Below are 23985 nucleotides of genomic sequence, written 5' to 3' on the forward strand. Positions count from 1 at the left end.
TTTCCCGATCCTATTTCGGACCCCCTGATTTTAAGAGGGCGTATCTAATTAGTCATGCCTGATTAACTTTAAGTAAATTGAACCTCAACTTAAAGACCTACACCGGGTAAATAAGTTCGAGGTACAATAAGTAGACAAAAGAAATCATTTGTGAAATGAGATCGTCCCAGGTATCTTAGATTATTATTTTGCGTTGAATAACAATGAAAAATGCACGAGCAGGTTTGTAACACTTGTAACAACTCGAAGTGTTTGAATTTTATTTTGAATTCACACAATCATGTTTTTAAATATTGTCGCTTCAATCCTCCTAACATTATATCTTTACAGTTATAAGCTTAAAGTACTTTTAAAAAAACATTCATCTCGAAATTGTCGTCAAATACATTATCTAAATCCGTAGTAAAATTAAGAGCAATACAATAAATGTAACTGGTTAAAAAAAAGGATACATAAGATATGTAAGAATACGATCCCGGATATTGTATTCCGAATATGCGTCAAGTATTCTACAATCCTTCCTCTTAATGCCTGGTGTAGGTAACTGAGGAGCAGTAAAACGGAGTGTTCTCTCAACATTATCTGCACTAAGATATATTATAACGAGAACAAAGTTTCTGATGTTCCAAGCACAAATGAAGCCAAATGTCATTTGAGTGCATACTAACATAATGGAAATGGTCATGGTAAAGTCACGTGTCAATGACAATTAGTTAATGACGTGTATAAGGTGACACTTTTCTCACTGATTTTGATTTTTTCATCGATGTTTTTCAACACATTTCATATTTATATGTGTTATGGTCACCTTTAACAAAAAAAACAAAACCAAAAGAACTCAATTGTCACATGCACTGGTGAACCAGAAAATTCAATGTTCAGTGAATGACACATTTTGTATAGCCTTGTATGCATCATTTTGCATAGCTATACAATATTAATTTATATATAATTAAAATTTATCTAATTTATCCAAGTGAACTTGAAATTAAAGATACTACCGACACAGATAAATCTGCTTCATATTTAGACCTTTTTCTCAAAATGACTACTGATGGTAGGTTGAATACCAAACTTTATGACAAACGCGATGATTTTAATTTTCATATAGTCAACTTTCCATTTCTGTGTAGCAACATCCCAGCGGCACCAGTATATTGAGTATATGTGTCTAAATTGATACGTTACTCTAGACCTAGCTTAAAGTACGTTGATTTTGTTGAACGAGGCATACTGCTTTCTAAAAAGTTGCTAAGGCAGGGCTATGAATCAATCAAATTAAGGTTATCACTCAAGACATTTTACGGTCGCCATCACTATGCTATTTCGAAGATCAAGGTTTTTAGAAAAATGCAACTCGCTCCCTTTTAAATAATATGATTAATTTGTGGACTCATTTTTAATTCCTCGATAATGAGAGACGCTAGAGACAGTAGATGTTTTTTTTTTATCGTGTTTTACAAAATAAAAATAAACATGAAATACAAGTTGCCGGAAAAAGGGGTTGGGGTTGTCCACCTCGACAACTGAATTGGACTGAGAGTATCAATCAAGTCCAGCACACCTTTTCTTCACTTGAAACTGTATTCAGCACCAATTATGGTAAGTACTTTTAACTTTTATATTGTTAAGTATAATACATATAATACATAAAAATCGTAAATAAAGTACAGTTAATACATAAAATACATACGCATATCTTTATTCGACATTTTTCAAGTTGTCTACGTCTGTAAGGTGCACTCGTTGTGACAGTTTCTGATACGTACGCGGATACGTGTAAAATGGGCGGACGAGGACAGTTTCTAACTTTTGTCAAACACTACCATCAATCAAGGATCTTTTCTTACGAAAAAAAATTGGAAGTATATTATATATATCGCTAGTAAAAAATATTTTTTTTATTATAAACTCGGATTTTTATAACTTCTTCAATATAAATTGATCAACTCAAACAATCAGACACAGTTAACATTCAGAGCCTCATACAGTATGTCATATTTAAGAATGATGGGTGTACTCGATTCAGAAAAAAAAGTATCAAAACCCGCAATTTAATGCCCCATTTGTATTAACAACTGCGAATAAGATCAGAGATATTAAGAACATAAAAGCTATGTGTGTGTTTTATAGACTACTTCATAATGTTTATTTACATTTTCTTTATTGTTTTAGGATCAACGTAGAATTGTATTTGTTATAATTTGGTTCCTTCTTCGTTCTTCTTCTAGAAATGATGACGGTATGGACTTCGTTATGCAAATCCTTGAAATCTTCCGAAACTTTTCAGCGACTATTGATGTAGATTTGAATGAATTGTTTTCGATGATTACCGCTCCACCTGAACGTTCCATGACAAATCTAGAAATATATTATTTTGGGATGATCCCCCATCTCCACACCGCCAGGGGAGAAATATGTTTGGATCATTAATTCTGCGACGTCGCCAATTTTATAATTCGACAGGAGAAACACCAGAAACATTTTTAGATATTTATCACTCATTTTATCAGAATATGGTTCCTAATTCCCGACGTAGACCCTCCCGGATTGATCGCCGAAATCAGTTGTTTATGACATTTATGTGGCTGAAATCAATTTATGCCATACTATTACTTGGCCAAGCAACGAGGAATGGTTGGTTATGCGGGGCAGATGGAGACATATTCCCGAGGTCGTAGGTTGTATAAATGGAACCTCGCACGAAATATATCGCCTGAACAACGAAATACAACATATGTATTACAGTGGTCATCGTCGCTTTCATTGTATACATACGCAAGTTGTTATTGACAATGAATTGCGAATACGACATGTAGAGTCAGGATTTTTAGGACATACCAACGATGCTCAATCGTTTGCTCTGATGTCGGAGATTTCCGAAAATAGACAGCTCTCTTCTCCGCTACACTGTTTTTTACTTGGCGACTGCATATATCCATCGAGACATCCCCTAATTACACCATTTACTTCAGCTCAAATCAATCGACGTCCATTTGCCCGTAGACGAAGTTTAAGACATTTTAACCGTGTAGTGAGAAAGTATCGTGTATATGAAGAACATGTTATTCGGTTAATCAAACTTTTTAAAGTTGTTGGAACTTTGTACAGACATCATAGGGATACTTTAAGTAGGGTTGTTTGTTTGTGTGCAGCTCTTGCAATTGCGGCCCGAAGAACCAATTTGTTTTTTTAATTTCATATTGAGTTTATTAGTATTATATGTACGTGACTTTTTATCTATGATTGATTCTTCTTACCTTTGTATTTTATGCATTATAAAATATCTTCATCGGGACCAACTTGATTTAATATATCCTTTCCTCATATACGTGTTATACGATACGTCGATACGGATACGCCAGCAAATACTTGATTAATGCAAATGCTCTATGACTAGGTTTATACGATGAGTGTGTTGTTCTCTGTTAATACTCGTGGAAGGCTTGTAAAAAGGTAAAATATTATTTGCAGATCGGTAATTAGCCGAGCCTCTAGGGCACACCGTGCCAGGTGTGACTGTCTATTCGGATTCAGTGGATTTTAGGTGTCAGACCACGAATTACTCCCTCCAATTTAGAACGTATGTGAAAGTAGGCATACTCGGACACAAAATAGTTTGAAACTTTTTGTGAAAGGGAGATATATTTCGACCATTTTGAGCCAAAATTCACTTATCTATGAATAAAGGCAACAGTAGTATACCGCTGTTCAAAACTTATAAATATATGGACAAAAAACAAAATCGGGATAACAAATTTAAACTGAGGGAAACGATGAGTTTGCATTAAAAATTCAGAATTAATGTTGAAAATTAGCATAAAGAAAGGTGATACATGTACAATTCAGGATATACCTGGTTTCCTTGAAGTTAAACTTAAGGTAGAATATTTAGAAAGCTGTGAAAATTGCAAAATTTGGTTGAACAGATAGGTATTTTTAATTGGTGGTCTGACACAGATAAGACAATAGGTCGCGGTATTTTTAATTGGTGGTCTGACACCGATAAGACAGTAGGTCGAGTTTAATACACAAATGAAAAATACATGTTCAAGCTGGTGACAAATACATATGAATCGCCTTGGAATTATTTAATTATATTTGGTGCTATTATTCATTTGAATTCAATTAAGTTAATAAACTAAGAAATGAACAAATTTCGGTTATAGTCCGGAAACTTAATTCAGTTGTCGGAATGAAATGATATACACTCTTATCACTTACTTATGTCTCATAAAAAACGGAAAATTGAACTAGTTTTACATTAGCATTTTTATAGCTCAGGGTTTCCGCTGGCGGTCGCCATTTTCGCAATTTGCGAAAAAATAATAATTGTGGCGATTAAAATTCGTCATTGGCGAAAGAATTTGGCGACAGAAATATATATAACGATTTATTTTCCTCCATCTTGTTTATTTACTTTATTTCGAGTTTCTCTGACTTTACCCGATTATACATTACTCGGAATTCACCTTGACCTCATAAAGATTTGTACAGAAAATCAATAATCAGCTGATTGCATTTTATACCTATCGACAACAAAGGACTAATGAATAAAGGTGTTGATTGAATTGTTTGACAAAATGATATGGTTAAATAGCTTCCGCTAAATGTCGCATACATAATTTATTTACCACTTAGCGAAGCACGTGTTTGAAGCAAACTTTTGACGTTTCCTCTCCTTTTAAAGATAGTTTAGAAAAGAAAGCTGTTGTGACGAAAAATGTTCAAAAGCAAGAAAAATCTCTGATTTAAAACTTAAATTATCAGTTGACTTTAATATAGGTTATTGATTAGGGAGACTGCTTTCAAGTCGTTTTCGTGACACACGTACGTGTTTCAAGCATAGTTTTACGTCTCAACTTTTTCATTTACGATGGTCAAGAAAAGAAAACTGTCGTTATGAAGAAATCTATCCGAAAGGTTAAGAACAACCCCTCGAATGAGAGTAACCCTTCAATGTAATGACTACACATGAAATGAGGGATCAATTTCATGTGATACAGGCTTTTGTTTTGTTGTAAAAACCACTTCTTAGTACAAAAGGGCACATCAGTATTTTTCTTTAAAAAAAACTTTCCCTTATACGAACTATACTGGTATTATATGATAAAAATATGTTCATTAATAGTGTTATATTCCAGGACTTATATCTTCTTTATTATTAAAAGTATAGTGGCCCCCTCATTTAGAAAAGTTGTTTAAAATACAATGAACATTTTTCCCTTTTACTAAGTTAAAAAAAATTATGTTGTTTTAAAGTAAATGTTTAGTTTTTATTCATTAAAATGTAGACTCTAAAATAAGTTTGAGAGAATAATCATAGACACAATGGGGCAAAATCATCTTATTTAAGGGAAGGGGGGGTAGAAAAAAAGGAAAATTTTAAACGAAAAATATAATTATGTTACTTGGCGAAAAAAATAATAAAGTGGCGAAAAATATATTGTTTTGGCGAAAGAGGTGGCGAAAAAAATAATTGACCCAGGGGAAACCCTGTAGCTCTTCATATTTTGTATAAGCTTTGGATTTCAAATATTTTGGCCACGAGCATCACTGAAGAGACATCATCATGTATTGTCTAAATGCGCATCTGGTGCAAGAAAATTGGTACCGTTAATTTTATTAATTGTCCTTAAAAGGCAAAAAATGCACGGGAACACTTTAATTTTGGTATTTGAAAGCCATGGCCAAAAGGTGTACCTGTAATAATTCTAGCGTTTGGCTTATATCTTAGATAGGTCGCCGGGAAGGGGTAATTTTATAAAAAAAATACATATTATCTGATATCATTTGGATAATTGAAGGAGTTATTCTATTACAATACAAAAATTTATCACTAATACACTCGAGATCAAAGGTTGCTAATTTTGCTGATCCAATTAACTTTTACTTGCATATTTTTTCAATTTTGATTTGAATGTGCTTGTTTTTATATCTCGTTAGACAAAAGCAAACATGCACAGTATATTCTGCATTTGTAAAGTCCGAATTTTACTAATTGATATTCTTATTTATCATGTTAAATAAATGAACAATTAAAAAATACAGCATCCATTTCGAAATATACCACAGTTTTCTAGAGTGAAAATGAAGTCACAGCTTAGTTTGACGTCCCAAAATTGAGAAAGTGGGAAGGGACAATTCAAAATTTTCGTGGAAGGGTTAGCAGATGTGATATTGAACCTTTTCATATATTTTGAATGACACAAATGCATTTCGAATGTTTTACAGAAAATTACAAGACAAAAAGTCAAAACCTTAATTAATGGAAATTGTTTCCGGTTCCGGCTGTGAGCGTATAAACGAGATGTACTGATTAGAAATAACGGGACAAAAAAGTTATATAAAACACAGACCTTACAACCCCCCCCCCCCCCAAAAAAAAAAAAAAAAAAAAAAAGAAAAACAAATAAAATAAATAAAACAAAATCATAAATAAAATAAAACTCTTCCGCGAATATCTTAAAAATAATGTTCATCTAATCTACATTTTCTATACACTGCTATCTCTAAGTATTAGAGTAGATTACCTGGTGAAATAATGCAGCCAAATTGCTCAAAACGGTAGTCAAATTTCAGTGATGGAAAGTTTTAGACGTGTAGAAGGTGGTACTTTTCTCATTGATTGTATTTATTGATAGTGTTTATTTATCAAAACCTTAGTAATTCTTCATATGTGTTATAATTCGTTCTTCGAAAAAACAATCATTAACTTATAAATGTCATGTATTTACCATTTATTAAGTAAATAGCGTCGAGATGTCATATAGCAAACAAATAATTTCTGGTCAAACCCAGTTGTGTCTGGCATGTGCAACTGTCTTAGGAATATGTCAAGGTTGAATCCAGCAATTTGTTGTAGTATATGAAACATCATGTCAAAAAAACAAGATGAGAGAAAGAAAAACATAAAAAAAACTCGCATAAAACTAAATTTGGAGCATTTGGAGCGACCAAAAGTAGACTATACTAGTCTATTGATTACGATTGTTAAAGTAATCCTTCTTTTAGTTTTGCAATGATAAGTAACCTACATTGTATATAAATGTAACCTTTAAACAAAATGAAATAGCTGTCAGAGGACATTATACAATTAAAAGAATAACATGGTTTGAAATGTACCATGTAGATAGATCAGATTTGGATTTGGATTGTCAAAGGAATAGCACTCCTGCTATTATTTTTAGAAAAAAAAATGTATACCTATTTTAAAACCATATCATCTTTACCATTTTAAAGGGTTTGAAATGTACAATGAAGATAGATCTAATTTGGATTTGGATTAAATGGGACAATATGCGTAATAGATTCTCCATAAGCTGTAATGTTAACGTTTTCTTCTGTTGCTCAGGCCATATCTTAAACTTGGATATGTATAATAGCTCGTTTTGAAGCTGAGACACTTGCACATGTGTGGTGCGATTTTCGGGGTGGCAGGTGTGATTCATTTTCCCGTCAAGTGCCCAACCCCGAAAAATAGTGGAATATGTCACCCTCCACAGGAAATAATCCCAAAATTCTGACCATAAAAATCATTAAAAAATATGTCCTTTGTAATTTTTTGATCAGGTTTATTTTTGTCTACTTCTTTCCACATCACACCAGCTCTACAAAACACAATTCCCAGTTCATTGATGTCAATTTTTAAAATCACAGCTCCCACATATGCATGGCGGACTAGTTTTTTTTTTAGAGGAAAAAATCTGTGTTCCTCATCTCAAGGTCCTCTAGGGGTATTGTCCCAAATGTATGATAGGGAGGCACTCTACTTATTCTTTTTTGAAAACTTCGTAAACTTCTTATAAAAGCACATCATCTTCACTATTTAACAGGGTTTTAAATGGACAATGTAGATATATCTTATTTGGATTCTGATTGTCAAAGGGAAAGCACTCTTGCTATTTTTGTTTTTAAAAATTTCGTATACTTCTCAAGCATATAATCTTTACCATTCAACAGAGTTTGACATGTAGAATGAAATTCAAAACAGTGTGGCTGTGGCCATTGATTGACACATTAAATTCATCCATGGACTGGGACAATTCACGTGAACGTTTGTCTGTAACGACCACTGTTCACGACGTACCTACGATAGACATTTAAACTGTGGGGTCACCAAAGGGTTTCTTAACGCCTTTAATTATAAAATAATTCGAAAAATTAATTAGGAATAACCTTTATGTTTTGATTTATATATTTGATATAAATCAAAACATCGTGTTATTTCTGATTAATTTTTCGAATTACTTTATTAAGGTGTTGAGAACCTTTGGTGACCCCATAGTTTAAGTATCTTTAAAAAGTACAAAGTGAGCAGTGATCGTTACATACACACGTTCACCTAAATTTTCCCAGTCAATGGATGAATTTAATGTGTCAATCAATGGCCACAGCCACACTGTTGATGAATCTTTCTTTTATTTTTTTAGAAAAAAAATCGTATACTTCTCCAGCATATCATCTTAACCATTTAACAGGGTTGAAAATGTAAAATGTTTGGATCTGGATTGTCATAGGGAAAGCACCCTAGCTATATGTTTGAGAAAAACCTAGTATACTTCTTAAGCATATCATCGTTACCATAAGACATATAACATTTGACATCCTTCAACCCATATCAGCTTTGCAACACATACCTAAGTAATCTGCCATTTAATTTGTTGTCTTCCTAAATACTTTTTAGGATATACAATGTATGTGCAAAAACATTTTGCTAATTTTTGCCTTCATAATTATAGAGGACAATGTACCTAACTACTTACAGTTAAGAATGCGTGTACATGTGTCTTAAAATGCCACCGTATTGATGAAATATCCCGATTTAATTTATATCATCATGCAATTTGATGTCAGTCACTAATATGTAAAAAAGTAGTCAGTTGTTAAAATAGGAGGCTCGGATCGAAACTTGTCATACATATATACTTTTATTCATTAGTCTTCCACTTTTCTTTAACATACCTACTTCTAATATCAAGAACGATCTTCTCACCAACAAAGAAAGTGTCAATCGATTTTAACATGAATCAACCGCTTTGGTTTACCTCATACCGTCGTGGTCAAAATACACAATACCTGATCAGTGAAGCGGACAACTATTAGGTATTATACGTCAGTTTTCATTAATTAATATATGTTTTATATACTTGTTTTTTCTTTGTAAGTAATACCATGCTTACGGTGTTAGTAAAGAATATCCAATTTCTACAACAAAATTAATAAAATTACCTGAAATGTTTCTACTTTACGCTATAACAAACCCCACTTACCTTTAACAGCAGATGTTAAATGTCATATACATATCAAGTTCATGTTTGACAAATATTCTTATCGAATTACCATTGGTTAACAAAATGTATAAATATGAGTTCGCAAACATTATTTCAGAGTAGTTATTGATAATAATACCATCAACAATATGTGTCTTATATTTCTGGAGAAATATTTCGGAAAACTGAAATCAAAGAAAAGTTTAAAACAACAACAGTATATGTATGACCGAGAAATGTTATTTACAGCAATTGAAATGGATAATTATAAACTTGCAACAATTATCATTACAGCAGGAACATTGCCTGTTACTTGCATCAACATTTCTGGTGCAACTCCTTTAACTGCTGTTTGTCAAGAAACGCTATGTTTGAATACGAAAGGAAAACTAAAATTTGTTAAACTACTTTTGAAGAGAAAAACTAGTTTGGAAATGCGGGATATTTACGGAAAAACTGCACATGACTATATAATCGAGAACGGTTTTGCTGACATACAGCAACTTTATGAAGCACATCTAAAATCAGCTTGTAAACGAAAAGATAGTAAAAAGATCGATGCTGATCAAAAAATATGTCAAGTTCATGTCACTCAAAGTAGGATCTTGAGTTGTATAAAAGTCAAAATGGTCTACTGAAGACGAAAAACTAGCTTGCAAATGCGGTAGATATATGGAAAAGCTGCACAATTCTAAATTATCGAGAACGATTTCGGAGACATGGATCAACTTACGATGTACCTTTAAAATTACATTCTCCGTGAAATCCCTCGTTGTGAAAAATGGATATGTAGATCTCTAAGATAGACCCAATTCAAGGCAATTTCAGAAGGATCTTGTTAGATGTATTAAAAGTGAAAATGATTTATACTTGTGGACTTGTTGGTAAAAACAATACAATCGTACGTCAAAAAATTTTATATCAACAGTTCAATTTTACACTGATCAGCAGAGCTATGACCTGCAACTAAAGGCATGTCCAGATATGACATTTAAACGCAAAATTGGTTCATGTTATTTCTAAATTTTAATAATAAATATATGAATATTATTTTTGAATTTTCTTATTTTTAATTTGTTCGGCAGGTTAAACGTTACCCTCTACTTATTTCATTACTTTAAAATTTAGGTGATAATCCAGATTGTCAAACGACATTACTAAATTGTACCATGTGGTACTATTTAAAGCAAATTACAATGTTAAAACAGCTTTATACATTTGTACCTAAAGTATATGATCTAACTAAAATGTTAAGTTTGGTCATTACTAAAACAATGAAATAACAAACATACATGAATATTTGGAACAATTCAAATTCAAATGTATCACCATTAAATATTACATTCAATAAGTTTTTAAAAGCATGCGTTATATTCTCATGATAATGTGCTGTAATTATTGTCATATACGCACACCTTTGAACAAGGACAGACTCTTCTTTTACATGATTCTGAGTCCCATAGGCAAAGAAAGATAAATCATAATTAAAAACCAATTGTTCAGAGAACAATTGAAGGTCTTTCCATTGAAAGAATGTATTTTATTATGAAAGTTGTAAAATTAAGTTTAAAATGTCATTTCAATCGTCAACTGATAGGTTATTGTACGCTGATTCCAGAAATATATGGTTTCTATACAATATTTTTTTAAATAAGGGAGATAATTTGTTACTTCCGGTTTGAAAAATATTACTTCCGATAATATTTGAATATTTAATTGACACTGATTCCAAAATGATCTGGTTCTATATACTTTTTTATTAATAAAGTACAAAAAATAGCTACTTCCGGTTTACACAAGGTCACTTCCGATTGTTTTTTCCGATTGTTTGTTAAATGGTTTGATACCTTTTGCCAAAAGTATCATGGCTATATCATGTATACATATGAGCTGAAAGCAAAGGTCAAAAACTAGAACGTCAAATTAATCTATGACCTTGAAATCAATTTCAAGGTCATAAACCAAGGACCTCAAATCAAAAGACCATAGGTCTTAATAATATTTGGTTAATCAGTTATATCACCAAACGCATATTTTTAAATACAAGAGGGGAGAAAACTCACTTTTACGTTTAACGTACTCTTGCAATTAAAATTTTTGTGTGACGACATGTCGCAACTAACAATTTAGAAAAAATAATATGTCGATATCTTATACGGTTTCTGGAAATTAGTGGAAATAAGCCAAATTCGAAAATTAGAATATGACCTTGACCTTTGACCTTGACCTAATTTTTATTTTTTTGGACCAAGGACCTCAAATCAAAAGATCCTTGGTCTCTAGCACTTATGGTTTACAAGATAGAAATGCATATCACTTATATCAAATGCATAAGGGGAAATAACTCTCATATGGAGCGTTCATATCACTTCGGTCAAAATAGGACAAATCATGCGAAGGATATAACGAGCAATTTTGTAAAATAAATTTGTCATAATATTTTACGGTTGCGAAGGAGATGCGCTAACAAGGAAAACAGTGTTTGGGGAGATAACTCCTACAAAGAAAAGTATTCGTTTACACAGGGTAAATTTCAAAAGCGCATAAACTGTTCGATATCATATACCAAATATCTAAGCGACATATTGCGAAACAAATGTTTATCGCAAGAATAAAATTAGGCGGAAGAAAAAAAAAAAAATAATAATCAGAAGAAAAACAATAGGTCTTTCCACAGAAAAGTGGAAAGACCTAATAATGAAGGTAAATATCTCTTTATTTATCATTTGACAGTTAAACTGCATTCATCGCAAAATGTGTTCTCTATATTTTCTAAGAATCGTTCTTTTTTTTTATTGGAATCTAACTTTATTTTGATGAATAGAAAACATGATGTCAATACATGTGTTTTATACAAAGTCATGTACATGAGCAACCTAAAGCTAAACGAATATAACATGCTTACATTTACTATAACAGAACATGAACCCTGTAAAATAATGAACCAACACGTTGAACCAGATTTTTGACATGAAGTTGTAAAGGTAACATTCCACAAGAAAGGAAACTGAATTTTCTAACGCTCAAATAGGTATAACAAAAATGATGTCAATCCATAATGACAAGAAAGGCGTAATGACCATTCAACCATGTCAAACGTTTTTCAGTCTGTTCATGTACACGGAATTTAGTTATCATTAAGGCATTCTTCTTATTATTTGTTTTTCTCTCGTTGAGGTTCCTGTTATAAAAAGAGCTGGAACACCATTTATTGCAGAAAATACCTTATGCATACACATATAAATCTCAGTTATGTAGCATACGAATTTCAACTAAAAGTAACGAAAAAATGAATTCACACATTTTGAAAATGTTGGTCACCTCATTTTTCCTCAGAATATCTTATCAATTTTAAACTTAAATAGACTCTTGAGAATGATACATTTTTAATCCCGAATAAAATTTTTATCCCTAAACATACGCACATCGTTAAAAGGTAAATACAATTTTCTATTAAAACGCCTAAGAGAAACAATTCAGAAAGATACTCGATGTCCTTGTTGTAACACTCCCTGTTAACAAATGTTAGTGCATTGGACCGCATATTGATATCAGTTAATATGTGACGCTGATTTTGTCTTGCTCATTGTGTTCATCTTTTTAAACAGCAATCATATTTAAGCGATGTTTACGTTTTGTGAAAGAAAAACTATCATTGGTATAATAAATGTCAAGTATTTTTTTTATTATAATAGAAATGTCATTCCAAGAAAATTTAAACAACTCAAAATTTCACAATGTTAACAATTAATCATAATGCGACTTAGTTCATATCCAGTTTTGTCTGCTTTTTTCCAACACTCTAAAGAATATGTCAATGTTAAATCAAACAATAAGGGAAAATATGAGACACCAAAATCAATATCTAACAAACAAACACGAAACGTTTCTCAAATGACCTCAATCAAATACCGACTGCTTTAGTAAATTTAGGTTTGATTTGTTATCCTCAAGCTATATTGCAATGACAGCATATGCATACACATCATGTAAATTATCATTTCACTGTCACTATCAAGCTTAAAGCCTCTTCTAAACATTTGAAAGTCCCGACTTTATGTACTAGTTACCTCAATTACCTAGTAAATAACAATTTAAGTCCGTTTCATCTACGAATAAATCAGTGCTTCTAACTACTTCACTTACTAATATAAAAGAACTTGCTACTAACTTTAAATTCTGTTATAAAGCTAATGAAAATAATGGTATTAATCATTTTGGATTGTTAAACATTTTTTGGAGGTTTTAAATAAAAATCATGCTTTTAATGGTTCTTTTAATTATGTTGACAGGTGTTATTTTCTACTCTCTACACTACAATTCCACACAATCTTAATAAGAAAGAGTTTTCATATTTGATTAAATGGGATTTTAAAAAATCACATTCTTAATGTGTTTGCTGTAACCCGTTTAAAGCCTTTTTCTGTAACGGAAAAGGACAGTAATCCTGATACACTGACTGGAAATGTTACCGTTATCTTGATGATATAGTTTCGTTAAATATTCTAGAGTTCTCTAAACATATACTGCCAAAACTAATCCAAAAGATTTTTACTGTTAATACATCTAACAATAAAGGCAGTAGCCGTCGTTTTCTTGGTTTATTAGACATTTCATTTTCTAAATGGAAACTCCATACTAAAATTAATAAAAAATAAAAAGACACGCTTTTTCCATTCCCTGTTGTAAATTTTTCCCTTTTTAGACGACGATGTTTTTTTGACTCCATCATACGGTGTTTGTAAATCCCAAACTCGTTCGTTATACCCGTGTGCGTACAGATGTCATATGTTTTAACGAACGTACTCAATGCATCATTGATAAATTAATAAGTCAAGGATTTCGTTAACGTAGATTACTTAAACGTTTTACAACATTCTAATCATAGATACAAAGATTTGATCAGTCAATGTGGCTATACATTATTAATCACGTTATTTCACATTCTAATATTTTTGGGTAATATTGTACACAAAAGCGCAGAAATCACAATGTGATCCGTGTAAATTCGTCTTACCTTTAAATAATCCCGTATATCTTGCTGGTTAGTGTGAGCCAAGGCTACGTGTTGAAGACCGTACTTTAACAATAATAGTTTAGAAATTGTGACTACGATGAGAGAGTTGACTTACTGACATCCATACCATACCTTCTGATATATATTATATGTATTAGTAAACGTTATCGCACCAATATTGCAATTAGATCTTTGAATATTGTTTACATTTGCAAATGTATCGATTTTGTTATCCGCAAATTGGATCATTTCCAAAGTTGTGTTCATTTCATTTTATTTTTTTGGAATGTATAAATACCTATCAGCATTCATTTTTTTTATATAGAATACTCTATCTATGTATTATATTGTGGTTATTTGTTAAAACGTGAACTCCTAACTATCCTCCTTCCGGTCGATAATTTTACGTTTGGCATTGGACAAATCATATCTTCGTTGGCTGTCCATGAGGTCAAAATACTAAATTCCTAGGATGTTATATAGTTGGGTTTAGTCTCCGATGCAATATTTTTTATAATGAATTGTTTTTGGCTTTAAACTAGCTTTCAGGAACTAAGTTATCTTAAATTGGACTTTCTTGTTAATTTGACCTGCTGATATAATTTAGCTTTGATTTTCATTTCTCTTTTTTGATATACACCACCTGTCATAAGTGTTTGGGATGACAATACATGTTGTAATTTTGTTTTCGTATTATGAACCAGAAAATATTTCCGTATTCCATTACGGTATACTTTACAACAAACTAATTTTCAATTACCTGTGTTCATAATCTTTTTTTTGTCGGCATGTTGTCCAAGGTTATGGTTGTCCTTCCATTATCGTTTAATATCTCGCCCCTTATTTTATTAAATTTGTATTTACATTGTGTCATAGATCAAATCTATTCATTCAGTGTAGGTCCACTTGTTTGCGTTGATTTGTATTTTGATTGATACAAGCAATTCTAATTGATATTTTAAAGTGTGTCTTTCTATGTTGTGATTTTTAAAAATGTTTTGTAATATTTCACTTTTTTGTCGGGTAAATGCGAAGGTCGGTAACCTTTCGAACGTTTAAACCCACTGCATGTGTTTAATTGTTTGCACATGTCCTAATTAAGTCAGAAACTTGATGTTCAGTAGTTATCGGTTGTTGATGTGTTCATAAGTGTTTCTTGTTCATATTTACATAGCATAGACCGCTGGTTTTATTGTTTGGATGGTTTAAAAATTATTTATCTTTGGGGCCCTTTATTGCTTGCTGGTCGGTGTGAGACAAGGCTCTGTGTTGAAAACCGTACATTGGCCGTAAATGATTTACTTTTTTTCAAATTGTGACTTTGATGGAGAGGTGTCTTATTCGCACTCATACCACATTTTCTTATACATGTATCTATGTACATGTAACCTGTAAAATGGTTAAAATATCTTTAGCAGAAATAAAAAAAAAATAACTAGGGTTTAAAATGAATAATGTACTACGTAAAGTAAAGACTACGTGAATTATTGTCTTGTACAATGTAAGGCTATCATATCGATGAATTATCCTCCTTGATTTAGTTCGAATTCTTATTTTAGTTGAATATGTTGATGTTATGTCAAAACCAGACGTATATATAAAATAGTCATGTGATGCAATTAGTAACTTGTATCGTAAACTATCATAAAGATATAATGTGGTTCTTCTGTTTATCGCTGTCATTCACCGTTCATAGTTTTAGCAGCAAGAGAGATATTTACCCCAAGAAATATCAAACGATTGTAAATATAATCAGCAAATATTGTTTATACCCCACACTGTCGTTCTCACACTGCGCAAATCAAACGATTGTAAATATAATCAAAAAGTATCGCTAACCCCATACCGTGGTCTTCACACTGCAGAACTCAAACGATGATAAGTATAACCAACCAGTATTATATACCCCACGCGGTCGTCTTCACGCTGAACTTCAGTGGAGCAAGGAACTATAAGTTGTTATACGTCAGTTTGTATGAAAAAAAAATCAAATGAATTTAAACCTTTCAAACCTCATGCTCAAACAAAACCCCTTGTGTTCCGAATAACCTTTAACGGCAGATGTTTACTGTTTGATAAAGATCATTATCGAATTGCCATTGGTTAAAAAAGTATAAATATGATATTTTTTATAAATATTATTATTAACTAACCTCCTATTCACAAACCTCTTATAAACTGTACACACTTGCACACAGACACAAGCATTCAAAACATTAATTTACGAAAACGTGATGAAACCAACCAGAAAAGATTCGGAAGGAAGCAGCTCGACATACTACAATTGTACTTATATATGTGTAGTTGTCACTGTTAAGGTATGAAAAGAGTCTTCATGCATTAGACAGTAAACAAACATTCGGATCATAATGTGTACTATAGTTATGAGACGTCACATTCTTTAAGCTGTTTGTCTGCAATACAAACACTCACAAAAAAGGAGCGAAAACGCCGTCCAAATGTTTAAGAGCCTGAATCATGATTGTGATAATGAAAACCAGCAATAGAGATAAAGATGTTTACGAATTGTTTCATTCTTATTGGAATCCGACATCTTTTTTTCAAATTTTAATCATGATGTCCAACATAATAAGTGTTTGACATGTTAATATACATGAACATAAGCGAAATAAATCGAAACAAACTTGACTGCAAACTATTGTTGGGAGTTTATTTCTTCTACATTGGCTAGATATACAGGGGGATGGTGTTGAGATCTTACAATTTTGCGCTTGTCCCAAATATTTGACAAATGGCCTTTGTTACTGTTGTATGTTTTCAATTTTAGTTTATTTATATGATTTGGAGTTTAGTATGACGTCCTTTTTTTTTTACTGAGATTGATTACATCTCTATTTATTGGCCAGCGAATGACCACCTCCTTGTGCGATATTTTTTACATAAGGAAATGCCTGTACTCAGTCAGGAATATGACATTTTGTTCGTTAGATGTGTTTGTGCTTTTGATTTTGCAAAGTATTTTCCATTTGAGTTTTTACTTTTTTATGATGATTGGAAACGGAAAAAAGACATTTAATCAAAAGAATTCTAAATTATAGCGGTTTCCTCATTTAATGGGAATCATATTATTGACAATGATAATGATTGAATGTTCATGTGTACTGTCGAATACACATGAATTTAAAGACAACAGCAGCCTTATAACATGCACATTAACCCAGCGTTGTAAAAAAACATAACGTTGGTTCAGATTTCTATCAGCTAAAAATCAATGTAACCGTTCTCCAGAAGGGAAACTTTAAATTCGTAAAGTATCAGGAAGTAATATCAAAGTTGTGTCATGTTTCAAAAATATATAATGACTTTTCAAACATTATTTCAGAGTAGTTATTGATAATAATACCATCAACAATATGTGTCTTATATTTCTGGAGAAATATTTCGGAAAACTAAAATCAAAGAAAAGTTTAAAACAACAACAGTATATGTATGACCGAGAAATGTTATTTACAGCAATTGAAATGGATAATTATAAACTTGCAACAATTATCATTACAGCAGGAACATTGCCTGTTACTTGCATCAACATTTCTGGTGCAACTCCTTTAACTGCTGTTTGTCAAGAAACGCTATGTTTGAATACGAAAGGAAAACTAAAATTTGTTAAACTACTTTTGAAGAGAAAAACTAGTTTGGAAATGCGGGATATTTACGGAAAAACTGCACATGACTATATAATCGAGAACGGTTTTGCTGACATACAGCAACTTTATGAAGCACATCTAAAAAAATCTAAAATCAGTAATATTTCACTTTTTTGTCGGGTAAATGCGAAGGTCGGTAACCCTTCGAACGTTTAAACCCACTGCATGTGTTTAATTGTTTGCACATGTCCTAATTAAGCCAGGAACTTGATGTTCAGTAGTTATCGGTTGTTGATGTGTTCATAAGTGTTTCTTGTTCATATTTACATAGCATAGACCGCTGGTTTTATTGTTTGGATGGTTTAAAAATTATTTATCTTTGGGGCCCTTTATTGCTTGCTGGTCGGTGTGAGACAAGGCTCTGTGTTGAAAACCGTACATTGGCCGTAAATGATTTACTTTTTTTCAAATTGTGACTTTGATGGAGAGGTGTCTTATTCGCACTCATACCACATTTTCTTATATCTATGTACATGTAACCTGTAAAATGGTTAAAATATCTTTAGCAGAAATAAAAAAAAATAACTAGGGTTTAAAATGAATAATGTACTACGTAAAGTAAAGACTACGTGAATTATTGTCTTGTACAATGTAAGGCTATCGTATCGATGAATTATCCTCCTTGATTTAGTTCGAATTCTTATTTTAGTTGAATATGTTGATGTTATGTCAAAACCAGACGTATATATAAAATAGTCATGTGATGCAATTAGTAACTTGTATCGTAAACTATCATAAAGATATAATGTGGTTCTTCTGTTTATCGCTGTCATTCACCGTTCATAGTTTTAGCAGCAAGAGAGATATTTACCCCAAGAAATATCAAACGATTGAAAATGTAATCAGCAAATATTGTTTATACCCCACACTGTCGTCCTCACACCGCACAAATCAAACGATTGTAAATATAATCAAAAAGTATCGCTAACCCCATACCGTGGTCTTCACACTGCAGAACTCAAACGATGATAAGTATAACCAACCAGTATTATATACCCCACGCGGTCGTCTTCACGCTGAACTTCAGTGGAGCAAGGAACTATAAGTTGTTATACGTCAGTTTGTATGAAAAAAAAATCAAATGAATTTAAACCTTTCAAACCTCATGCTCAAACAAAACCCCTTGTGTTCCGAATAACCTTTAACGGCAGATGTTTACTGTTTGATAAAGATCATTATCGAATTGCCATTGGTTAAAAAAGAATAAATATGATATTTTTTATAAATATTATTATTAACTAACCTCCTATTCACAAACCTCTTATAAACTGTACACACTTGCACACAAACACAAGCATTCAAAACATTAATTTACGAAAACGTGATGAAACCAACCAGAAAAGATTCGGAAGGAAGCAGCTCGACATACTACAATTGTACTTATATATGTGTAGTTGTCACTGTTAAGGTATGAAAAGAGTCTTCATGCATTAGACAGTAAACAAACATTCGGATCATAATGTGTACTATAGTTATGAGACGTCACATTCTTTAAGCTGTTTGTCTGCAATACAAACACTCACAAAAAAGGAGCGAAAACACCGTCCAAATGTTTAAGAGCCTGAATCATGATTGTGATAATGAAAACCAGCAATAGAGATAAAGATGTTTACGAATTATTTCATTCTTATTGGAATCCGACATCTTTTTTTTCAAATTTTAATCATGATGTCCAACATAATAAGTGTTTGACATGTTAATATAAATGAACATAAGCGAAATAAATCGAAACAAACTTGACTGCAAACTATTGTTGGGAGTTTATTTCTTCTACATTGGCTAGATATACAGGGGGATGGTGTTGAGATCTTACAATTTTGCGCTTGTCCCAAATATTTGACAAATGGCCTTTGTTACTGTTGTATGTTTTCAATTTTAGTTTATTTATATGATTTGGAGTTTAGTATGACGTCCTTTTTTTTTTACTGAGATTGATTACATCTCTATTTATTGGCCAGCGAATGACCACCTCCTTGTGCGATATTTTTTACATAAGGAAATGCCTGTACTCAGTCAGGAATATGACATTTTGTTCGTTAGATGTGTTTGTGCTTTTGATTTTGCAAAGTATTTTCCATTTGAGTTTTTACTTTTTTATGATGATTGGAAACGGAAAAAAGACATTTCATCAAAAGAATTCTAAATTATAGCGGTTTCCTCATTTAATGGGAATCATATTATTGACAATGATAATGATTGAATGTTCATGTGTACTGTCGAATACACATGAATTTAAAGACAACAGCAGCCTTATAACATGCACATTAACCCAGCGTTGTAAAAAAACATAACGTTGATCCAGATTTCTATCAGCTAAAAATCAATGTAACCGTTCTCCAGAAGGGAAACTTTAAATTCGTAAAGTATCAGGAAGTAATATCAAAGTTGTGTCATGTTTCAAAAATATATAATGACTTTTCAAACACACCAAACCGTGTATGTTTGATCCTTTTAAACATAGTTTAATTATCATAATAGCAAAGTTGTGTCATGTTTCAAAAATATATAATGACTTTTCAAACACACCAAACCGTGTATGTTTGATCCTTTTACACATAGTTTAATTATCTTAGAAACATTCAACTTTGTATATAAGTATCTTTTGTTTGCGATAATTTACGTGAAGCGAAAAGTTCGACACTCATTGTGATAAACACATTGGCTTAACCATATACATTTTATTTATGTCGTTAATTCAGTTCGAATTTTTTTTTAAAAACTCTACTATTGAAAAGTTGAAAATCACACATTTCTTTTTAATTTTCTTCGCCTCAATCCTCTTAACAATCCTTTTCAGAATGTTGACACATGATTGATTTTGTTATCTTGATTGAAGTGCCCTGTTCGAACAGCAATGAAATATATTGAACATTGTTCACAAACAAACGAACACTTTCTTAAAGATGAATTACCTTTTGTATTAGAATGCCATAGAAAAAGATTAACACTACAGGTTGGATCCCGAGTATCGTTATTGTAAAATTGAGGGACATTGTTACCAATCATAAGTGCAATAATATATTTAAATATAATGTTCAAAAATATTTAAGGGAGTTGGCTTCTTAGTTTCAAAATAATTAACTTTTCAAAACACCAGCATATATTGATATGAGATTAATAAAGGAATCAAAAGAGCAAAAATATATATAGGTCACCGTGCTTGTTTTCGAGATATTAGCCATTGAAATTTTGGCGGGAAAATGTTCTCTCTTGACTTTTCATAGCTTTATCATTGACAAGGTTAAGTCCTCAACAACTATTGAAAAATAATTAAAATTTTATGAGACTTTAACAGACAGCTTATCATTATACACGTAAAAGAATTAAAAATAGAAAAATGGGGGTTACTGGAAAACATTTTGTAAAGGCATTCAAATGGATAAAACAAGAGGATTCGGAAAATCTTACCAAATTCCAAAACATGACAAGCGAGAATCCTTAAATGCCTACATATTGTCACCATACGTGGAAAAATTAATCATATTTTCAACAGAGTAGTCTTTATTCAAATTCATAAATGCCAAGTGTGAAACAGAAAGGCAACACATGTCAATGTTGAAGTACCCTTTCAAAAATTAAAAAAAAAAAAAAAAAGGCTCCACGAAAGCCTTCGAATAACTGATCTTATCTAAACTTTATCTGCACTATTGTATCTTATAACGAAAACATATTGTGGGTGTTCTAAACCCAAATGAAGCCAAATGGCATTAACTTGAACGTTAGCATCAGTTGAATAGTGAGTCGAATGTCAAGGGTAGTTAGTCAATGACGTATATAAGGTGATACCTTATCTCACCAGTTTTGTTTAGAGGTGTTTAAGTACTGAAAAAAACAATTATGATAAATGTCATGTATTTACCATTTAATAAATAAACAGAGTGAAAATAACAAACTATAAATACATAATAAATGCATAGTGTGAAAATGACACACTGTTGAAACGAAATCAGTATGCATCCCTGTTCACATCCAGTTTTGACTGGTCTGTGGAACAGCTTTACGAATACATCAAACCAATTAGTTGAAAATCAAGGACAGCATCATCATGAATATTGAATACGCAGGATTCTGCAGGGTTTGTTACTCGTGCTGTGTGGATTCAGTAGAATGTGTCCCCGTGACTGTAGTGTATGTCCTTATTTTTTAAAGTTAGGGGTTTTTTGCTTGTGAGAAAATCGGGGCCTGTTATAGCTCACTATGCGGTATGGGCTTTGCTTATTGTTGAAGGCTGTACGGTGACCTATAGTTGTTAATGTATGTGTCTCATAGGCAATAATACCACATCTTCTTTTTTATATATGTAAAATGAGACAAAAAACAACTATTTATTCTCTAAAAACTACACATAAAATCTAGTTTTGAACACCGAGCTCCACTTGAAGCCACTGAACTAAATTTGACTTGTTATCCTCATGTTTTAGTGTAATGAAAAAATAACCATACACTTGTAACCTGTTAAATAAATGAAACATAGTTCAGTGTACATTAAACAACAAAGATATTACTATGATTTGCAATATATAATATACACAAAACGAAACAACTGATCAGTTGTTACAATGAATGTCAAAGTAGACACATGAAACACGAAAACATATCATGCATAGAGCATCAGAATTGTACACATGTTGAATATACTCCCTATAGCGTACACCAATATATCAAACATCTAATCACGAGAACAAAATAAAATTTTAAATGAAATTTTCTGTATAAGAACAAATTGTTGGATATGCTTTTTCTTGTTTTTATTAACATACATTTAGTTAGTTGGCATGCCATTATACATATTATACACATTATCATTTCATCTATATGAACAACATAATTTCTTTATTAACCGTATATGTGACATGTTAAAAGTATGTTCAGGATTTGTTTAACTTGAACTGTAGTTATAGCAGATAGCTACTTTTTGTATTTTCATGTACAACCAATAGGTATCTTACATGATTTATACACAAAAGTTCCTTTTGAAAATTTAAAATTCAAAAATCTGAAAAGTAGATTTCTTTGATATGAGCGTGTTCCAAAGTATATGTCACATGTATAACTATTATTTTCAAGATTTTATTACTTGTTCGGCAGTCAAAACGTTAAGGACTAATGTACAATAGAATGTCAATGGCGAAAAATGACCACAAACAAACAACAATCGTCATAACCAAAATACAGAAAACGAACACTGATCAACACAAACATGAATACGGTATGGCAACAGTATCATATATATATATTAATAAATTTGGTGTATTTACTGTCTTCTGATTGGTTAAAACTATTAGTTTTATTTTCAATGTTGTCAATTTTGAAGGCGACACACCCACTCTGACGTTGTGCATGTATTCATACGCCAGCATGTGTGTACGTTGTTATTGTTAATATATATAATATAAAAAGTTCTTTGAGCTTTATTTTTGATAGAAATTTATTTATAATGAATGGCAATAATTTATTTTGATTTTATTGAACCATAAAACTAATTTTTGACTCTTCACATTTTACATAATTCGCTTCGCGGATTATTCAATGTGAAGAGTCAAAAATTAGTTTTATGGTTCAATAAATTCAAAATAGATAATAGCCATTCATTAAATACAACAGAATTAATGAGCAAATCGAAATAAATCATAAATATGACTGTAATATATGTTGTATGACGTTACATTTGAAAACTTTATTCTACGATAACCTGAATTCTTCGATACCGATATTTCCCTTCTTCCTTCCTCCTTTTATACGTGAACTGTTTATGGAAAAAAGTATGGTTGAGGAATCTGTTTAAATTACATTAAATGAACTAATTGCTATTTACAGTCCAGTCAGATGCATGGTTTAACTATATTGGTTGAAAAGGGTAATTTTGATGTTTTTTTAAATTTTATTTAATCTTTTTATGTTAGTTTGGACATTTTTTATTTGTGTTACCTATGGTTAATATTTGCAATTCATAATAATGTGCAGTTTTTTTTTCTCACGAAAATCGGAAGGACCCAGAATGGTAAATATGCTAAATATAATGATTATAAAC

At 31.6% G+C, this 23985-nt stretch overlaps 1 protein-coding gene across 1 annotated transcript in view; it reads left to right on the plus strand.

The window, feature by feature from the left end:
* The window catches only part of LOC139523758 (uncharacterized), a 312433-nt gene extending 291036 nt beyond the window's left edge, over nucleotides 1–21397 (plus strand). Inside the window, exon 6 of the mRNA XM_071318012.1 lies at nucleotides 20942–21397. The gene's annotated coding sequence lies outside the window, so the exon portion shown is untranslated. The remainder of the gene's footprint in view (nucleotides 1–20941) is intronic.
* The last annotated feature ends 2588 nt before the right edge of the window (nucleotides 21398–23985 follow it).

This window comes from Mytilus edulis, chromosome 5 (assembly GCF_963676685.1).
Source record: "Mytilus edulis chromosome 5, xbMytEdul2.2, whole genome shotgun sequence".
In the NCBI taxonomy this organism is placed as follows: domain Eukaryota; kingdom Metazoa; phylum Mollusca; class Bivalvia; order Mytilida; family Mytilidae; genus Mytilus; species Mytilus edulis.